Source organism: Phoenix dactylifera, chromosome 10 (assembly GCF_009389715.1).
Source record: "Phoenix dactylifera cultivar Barhee BC4 chromosome 10, palm_55x_up_171113_PBpolish2nd_filt_p, whole genome shotgun sequence".
Taxonomy (NCBI): domain Eukaryota; kingdom Viridiplantae; phylum Streptophyta; class Magnoliopsida; order Arecales; family Arecaceae; genus Phoenix; species Phoenix dactylifera.
Window position 1 is genome coordinate 14624071 of NC_052401.1, and position 7491 is coordinate 14631561.

A 7491-nucleotide genomic window follows, 5' to 3' on the forward strand; every position below is an offset into this window, starting at 1 on the left:
TCAAAGCGATGAAAACATTTAATAGCTGAATGTCCAAATTTTCCGCAAACTTGGCAAGTTGGACGCGAAGAGCTAGTTGCACGAGAGGAACTAGTTCGATCACCATTTGGAAAAGCACCTCGTCCACGCGTAGAATTACGCCCCCATGATCAATTGAAGTTGGAGGAGTTACCAGAGTGCTGCCCTCTCCCATGATTTTTCTGGTTACGAGAGGCAATATTGACTGAAGATGCAGATATATTAGCAACACTATTTTGTTGCTCAAGTCGTACTTCATGAGTGAGCATATGACTATAGAGTTCTTCAATGCTCATAGGGTCAATGCGAGTTATCACAGATGTAACTAATGGATCATAATCTGATCCTAAACCGGCGAGGAGAAAGGAGATAATTTCATCGTCACCCAAAGGATGACCCGCAGCGGCAAGAGTATCACAATATCCTTTTACCCGCTGAAAATAATCAGTGATAGATAAATTTCCCTTGCGAGTGTTCGCAAGTTGGGTGCGAATTTGGATAGTTCGTGCCCTAGATTGAGATGCATACATATGTTCCAAGGCGAGCCAAACTTCGCGAGATGTAGAATATCCAACTACTTGAGAGAGAACACCTTCCGTTAAAGAAGACATAATAATACTGAGTAGAAGTTGATCTTGTTTAAGCCAATGATGATAAGCTGGATTGGGAATAGAAGCAGCTTCACCAATAGCTGAGTTGGAATCACTAACATGCTTCGATGGTGGTGTGATTGACCCATCAAGATAGCCAAAGACATCTTGGCCACGCAAATACGGGGTAAGTTGAGCTTTCCAGAGAAGAAAATTCTCACGCCCAAGTTTGACTGTGACAGGATGTGGCAAGGTGGTAACTGTGGGTGAGGTGATAGAAGTTGAAGTATCATGAGTAGTAGCAGAGGCTTGAGTGAGGGACATGTTGACGTTGGTCGAACAAGGCTCTGATACCATAAAGAAAAAGAGAGAAAACTTGATGTTTAATTGGTTTCAACCACACAGCTCTTCATTGATTGAATGCACATATATAATATTGTTTACAACAGAGTTTGTTATCTAAACAAACTCTACAACAAGTTTTGTTATGTTAACAATTATTTGTTAGCATTACAATCAGTTTCAATTCTTCCGGCTGGACTGATATTCTTTAACTTGGTATTCTCCCGAGAACTCATCTTCTCCTCAATACCACTCATGTTCAAAGAAAGCTAATAAAACAAAAACTTTTGAAAAAATCACTTTAAATATTTAATTCTTTAATGCCTTAATGCATAAAATTTGTTGGAGATTATATGTGGTACCATTTTATGGATCCACCAAAAGATTTTAGATCATCCTTTTAATCTCGTGCACCTAGAGTAAGATAAAGTTGTTGCTATATCAATACCTCTCTCTTATTTCTAAATACCTTTCTAGAAAGATAATGATACATTAAGAATGGTGTTTTGTTTTCCAAAGCAATAACAATAGATTGTCGATTATGCCTTTTATGTGACAACTATATTTTTTACAGCTAAAAAAATTATAATGAGCTAAAAAGTACTAAATAATCTAAATATGATTCTTAAAATGTCCTCTCCATTGCTCCCAACCATCATCTTTCAATAGAGCCACATCACCATCATTATTCATTTCCTCTCCATCAACAAACTCTCATTGCTTGCATGCCAAAAACTCATTAGTGCAACATGGGCAATGCAAAGAGTATAAAGGGCTATTATGGCTAAGAAAGAATCAATCTTCTTTCTGCTCTCTTTTTTTGAAGATTTAAAAGGGGGGTAGCCTTTGATTGGTATTTTTTATCTTTTTTTTAATTATTTTATCTATTATTACCGCCTTTTTTTCAAGTTCACAATGCCTTTTTGTGATAAAGAATAGAGATTTAAGATCTCTCTAGGAAAGTGCAGCCCATTGTATCAACATGCAAAATTTTAAAAGAATAAATGGCAAGAAAATATTAGAGTTTTGGAGAAATTTTTTCTATATATTGCGGCTCTTTTTATAGCCAAATCTACAGCTTCATTGACTTAATTATATATGTGGAGATCCAAAGAAAAGAACAAGGATCGGAAAGTTGCTAGATGTCCAGCAATAGAGATGATAAGGCAATTGTGGATCATCCTTGGCAAGAATACAAGATACCATTTGACCCATAATCTAATGGTTTTAAATATTAAAGAATGGCATAGATACCCTCTCAAGCAACACAAAGCTCTGCCATGGGGATAAAACATTTGGGTCATGAAATCCCACTATAATAAAAGCCTATCCTTGAAAGATTTTTCAAATAAATAAAACAATCCTAAGATGAACATAAATCCTCCATATCCGATCAATACTTCGTGTGGATAGGGCTTCTAACATAAAAAGTTCATAAAAATTTGGCACTCTAATAATCAATCTAGAAGATGGATCTCATTCCAGTCTATATGCACTCTGTCCACCTCATATAGGCACAGCAAGAATTCTATCAGCGTTAAAGATCATCTCACTATAGAGATTTTGCCGGTAGTTGATATCAACTGGAGTAGGCCACCATGCAATGGGGATAGATGATATCCAAGAATCTTGAACAACATCAATACAAGCTCTATTAACCATAGACCATTTAAGATTGGAGCATAAGAATGGAGCAAAAGAGCCCATTTTTTTCATAACAGGGGAGCCATTCTGAGGATGCATTGGGGAAGATAAAAGAGATTATGATCCATACTTCGCCCTCATAAAAGAAACCCATAAACCGTTGATAAGTGCTAAATAATGCATAAATTAATATCTTATTCATAGCACTTATCATTATTTTAATTCACATATTTTGTAAATTTAACTAAAAAAAATGTGTTACCCTCATCATTGCATTTTAATAAATTAATTCGAGTTTGATTTACTTATTTACTGATTGAGTCTAATGTATGCAGATTGAGTCAAGTTCATTAGGGATTATTCCTGGACCTAAACCACATGCACCCCGCAAATCAAGACCCTCTGATTCAGTCACTTAACTCTTTTTCCACATGATCCAATTCTCCTATTTTAATAATATCCTTTCAATTATTTGTCTTTCAGATCTCAAAGCATACCATCGTAGTTGCACAGATCCCAAAGCTCCATCCACTTCTCACATCTTGTTCAAACTCCCAGCCCCAATATCCCAACTCACAGATCCGTTTCATTACTTTCCCACATTACAACATCTCTCCGGATAGATTCCAGCCTATCAATGGATGAGTCCACACGTTCTTCCCAGCTTTACTTCAACCATTCCGAGCTTCACGTGAATCACAACCAGCAGTAGCCGTGGATCAACCTCCTGTGGATCAACACCTTCAACCATCCAACCTTCCTTCCACGTCTCACCCCACGTTCCCTTCATTCCGCGTCAACATCCCAACATCCTTATCTCCTTCTGCATCCAAACTTTCTAGCTTCAGCCGTTCATCCCATTCCGAAGCCAATCTAACACACTCGTTTCATCCCGTGATGCATGCAAAAGATTCCATCTTTCTCATCGTCCGTGATCAACCTCTTCCGGATTTTCCCCATCCGCGATCGCATCCGTTCGAGCTCCCTTGTTTCACGCAACAGCAAGCTATCCCCTGCTACCAGCTCCTCTATTCCCAGCGGAACAAATCTTATCCTATTTACAAATCCACATCATCCTCTGTTACCAGCCGAATCCAGCCGTTCCCGAGCCTTCAGCCAAGTCCAACTTCCTCTGCTTCAGCCACAGAATAGACCAAGAATCTCCCAACTTCCGAGATCTTCTCCACGAACAGAACACGTTCAAAGCTCATCTTTTCATTCCCCAGCCAACACCACGAATTCCCAGCCAATCCCGTTCGTGATAACATCGTCCAAGATTTTCTTCCAATCTTCTTTCAGCCGAATTCCCATCAGCTGTCCGCATGTAAAATCCCAGCATCCTCTTCCTCCTCTTCCCCACCAGGGGAGGGGACTGCTCCGATTCTTCCTTCTTCCCCATCAGGAGCTGAATCATCTATTCTCAGGTGACTTCCCATAAAGTGCATAAGAGGGAGAGGAGTTTGGTGTATTTTGGGAATCACTTCGGACGAGTGTCGAGAGGAAGCTGACGGGAGGAAGGAGGGAAAGCCAATCATTATGGGAGCCCGCTGCTGTGCTGCTGCTGCCGTCTCCAACTCCATGCAGGGCTGATCTCTTCTCCAGGGCCGGATGTAGCCCTAACAAAGGGACACGGGTTTTATATTTGATTTTATATTCTTGGAGTTGTATGAACTTATTGTTTATAATGGATATCTTCTTTTGAATCATATTTAATTTCTGTGATTTTAAGTATGATGTTCGTACAACTGTTCTTCATGATCACTAAGTAAATATAAGATAGTCCATGCTTAAGGAAGATGCAGTGTGCTACCACCTTAGATTAGGGTAGACATTTCATGCCAACTGAAGATGGATTATGCCCAAATTACTTTTGTGAATTTTTATTTAAATGCTTATTAGGCTTGTAGCCAATTTGCATGTTAATCCAAGAACGAAATAAAATATAAATAACCCTTGTTCTGATGTTAGTGGTGAATTCCTTGCCCTAGGTTTTCCCAAACTGATATCATTTTAATTGCATTTTCTTTATTAAATTCCTTAGTTTAATTTTCTTCACAAACTCTTCCTTTTAAATATTTTTTTATTTTTAAGAAAACAACTATACTCCAATCCCTGTGGATCGATACCCGTAATCACTATCCTACCAGATACGTGCTATTGCGTGGTCTTTAAAGTTGACTATCAATTTTTGGCGCCGTTGCCGGGGATTGTTAGCATAGTTGTTTTTCTCTTCATAAAAAAAACAAAAAAAAATAATAAAAAATAATAATAATAAATATATATATATATCTCTAAAATAAAATAAAAATATTTTCTATTTTTGTTACTTTAATTATCCCCTTTCTTCTTTCTTACTAATTTTTGATTTTTATTTTGATATTATTTGATCAGGAATCGAAGAGAAAATCTGGGACGATCAAAAAAGGAACTATTCGAAAAGGAATACGGTAAAGGTTTGCTTTAAAAATTGCTGGGGAAATTTCTCTTGGTAACATCTGAACCTTTCCTATTTAAATTGATTCCCAACTAGCCTGAAATTTTGTGGTGATTGTTTGATTTTAATTTGAGCAAAAGTGTGAATGCATGCTTAATACACATACACCAATTAATCCGCACATAGTAAGGGCAATCACCTCAACAAGATAAGAACTGGATTTCATCACCAGATTCTTGCCCAAATTAGGTGAATCAATTCTCACATAGCTATCACCTTAATTAAAATTAATTAGACGTTGGCCCCTAGGGACATTCGAGCTCAATAGGACGAAGATCACCGAAAGTTGCACCAATTTCGCTCTGTGGCTCAGTTGATGTCTAGGCAAGCTTTGTCCCAAGGGAGACAGTTCATCTATTCGAGGCAAGTGGTTTTTAAGTGGGACCTTTGCAACGCATCGTGACCCCCCCACTTACCTGGGAGCTTACCTGGTCAACTAAGTCCATTAGACCGGATTGGAGGCTTAGGTGCTCTCTTCAAATCAGTTAGGAGCTGTCTAGTGATTTTAGGGCAAATACAAGGATTTGACGTGTTTTTCTTTTAGTGCATGCTTGACTTGACTGATCAGAAGAGTATAACTCCGTGCCCGACAATCAGTCTTCCACAAATTTTCTTCCTTGGAGAACCCCGCATGAACCCGGTATGATTTGATAAGGATGCACTGCGTCTGGCTGAAGACGTTAAACTTAGCGCTTGTTGGGAGGCAACCCAATTTTCATAGATTATTTTTGCATATTTTTTTGTCGTATTTTTTCAGAAGTCCTCATATTACTAATGCAATTAAGGTACAATATTTCTATCCTCCATATGCATCATATTTTTATCCAAAATAAAAATAATAAAAAAAAATAAAAAAAATAATAATATAATATTATTCAAAAAAATAAAAAAAATAATAATACTTAAAAAAAACATTGAGGACAATGTCTGATCTAGGTTGGGGGGTATAGGGTTCGAATTTTTGAAGGAATTTTTCGCATTTTCACATTTTTAAGTGAATTTCAAAAAAAAAAAGTGAATTTCAAAAAAAAAAATCCTAATTTCTATGCTTTAGTGCTGAAATGATAAACATACAAAGTATATAAAATCTAAAAAGCCCAATAACTAGTCAGGAGTAAGTCAATTTGAGTTCTTTTTATTAAAAATTCTTTTAGCGAGTTGTAAGATAATTTTTACTTTGGAATTTCACAACACATATGGCCTGCACTTCTAAGGATTAGGTTCAACATTATGTTACTAAGTCTAGTAGCAACCTTGAGTCCTGATGAATCATTCCTATCTAATTCACTATTATCCCGTATTTATTGTTAAAAAAAAAAAGTGAATTTAGTCAGGTACATCGAAAAGGGCTACCTATTGTCAAAGGTCAGCGGGCTTGCAATGATGAATCCGAGCATAGGTCCGTAGGGGAGTCTTGATGCCTAACACCTTATGCCATCTGGTGTGGGAGTGTTGACTGAATGCTCGTTACATGGAGGAATCATTACAAGAGTAAAAGTGCGTAATAAATATAAAATAAAAAAATAATAAAAAAATAATAAAAAAATAAAAATAAAAATAATAAATAAAAAAAAGAAAGGGAAACAGGGCCTCCCCTGTTTTCGAAAAGAAAAAGAAAGAAAGGAAAAGGGGAAAATGAAAGGGGGACTAATTTTTAAAATGGGTGGCTGATTTCTTAGGAGGGAGATGGAGGAACCTTTGATGTATTGCTCTTTGAAGTAAACTCTAAACTTTTGCCTTCAATGAATCATATTTATTGATATGTTTTTGATCCATGCATAGTTATTTCGTAGATAGCTCTTTAATGGATTATGATTATTGATATATGGATTGCTTTATTATTTGATTCGTCGTAGACGTAGAAAGCACGATGAATGCTTAGAAATTGAGTTCATATATTCATGAAACATATACCATGATTAGATCTATCCTACCATTCATTTTTAATCAAAAACCATAGAGTTTATTTCTTGGATGCAATATCATTAAGGGAGATTCCAGATCCCTACCATCTTTATTTCATTGAACTTTGTTTAGTTGCATATCATTCTTTGTTTTTAATTTCTGAAAATCAAAACACCATCTTAATCCACGAATTTATTGAATTAATTAATCTAAAATTATATTAAATAATCTAATATATATTTCGTTCCCTGAGGATTCGACCTCGGACTCCCGAGATTTTACTACTTGTGCGATTCTTCTGCACTTGGGAGAACAATTTTATTTTTGCATCAACCGTCTTAGGTCAACATAAACCTACAACATTTTCTTCATTAATGCCTTGCTCCTAACAACCAATGATGGAATCACCAAACCATCCACTCGAATAGGCTGACAAATACAATTCCAAGAAAGCAGATGTACCCTCCTGGAGGTATATGAGAAGCCTCATAGAAAAGT

General features: G+C 36.6%; 1 non-coding gene across 1 annotated transcript; it reads right to left on the minus strand.

The window, feature by feature from the left end:
* Window positions 1–271: 271 nt before the first annotated feature.
* On the minus strand, window positions 272–410 carry LOC113462719. Its single transcript, XR_003385717.2, has one exon. It is a non-coding gene; the product is annotated as a small nucleolar RNA Z247 (small nucleolar RNA).
* Between the last annotated feature and the right edge of the window lie 7081 nt (window positions 411–7491).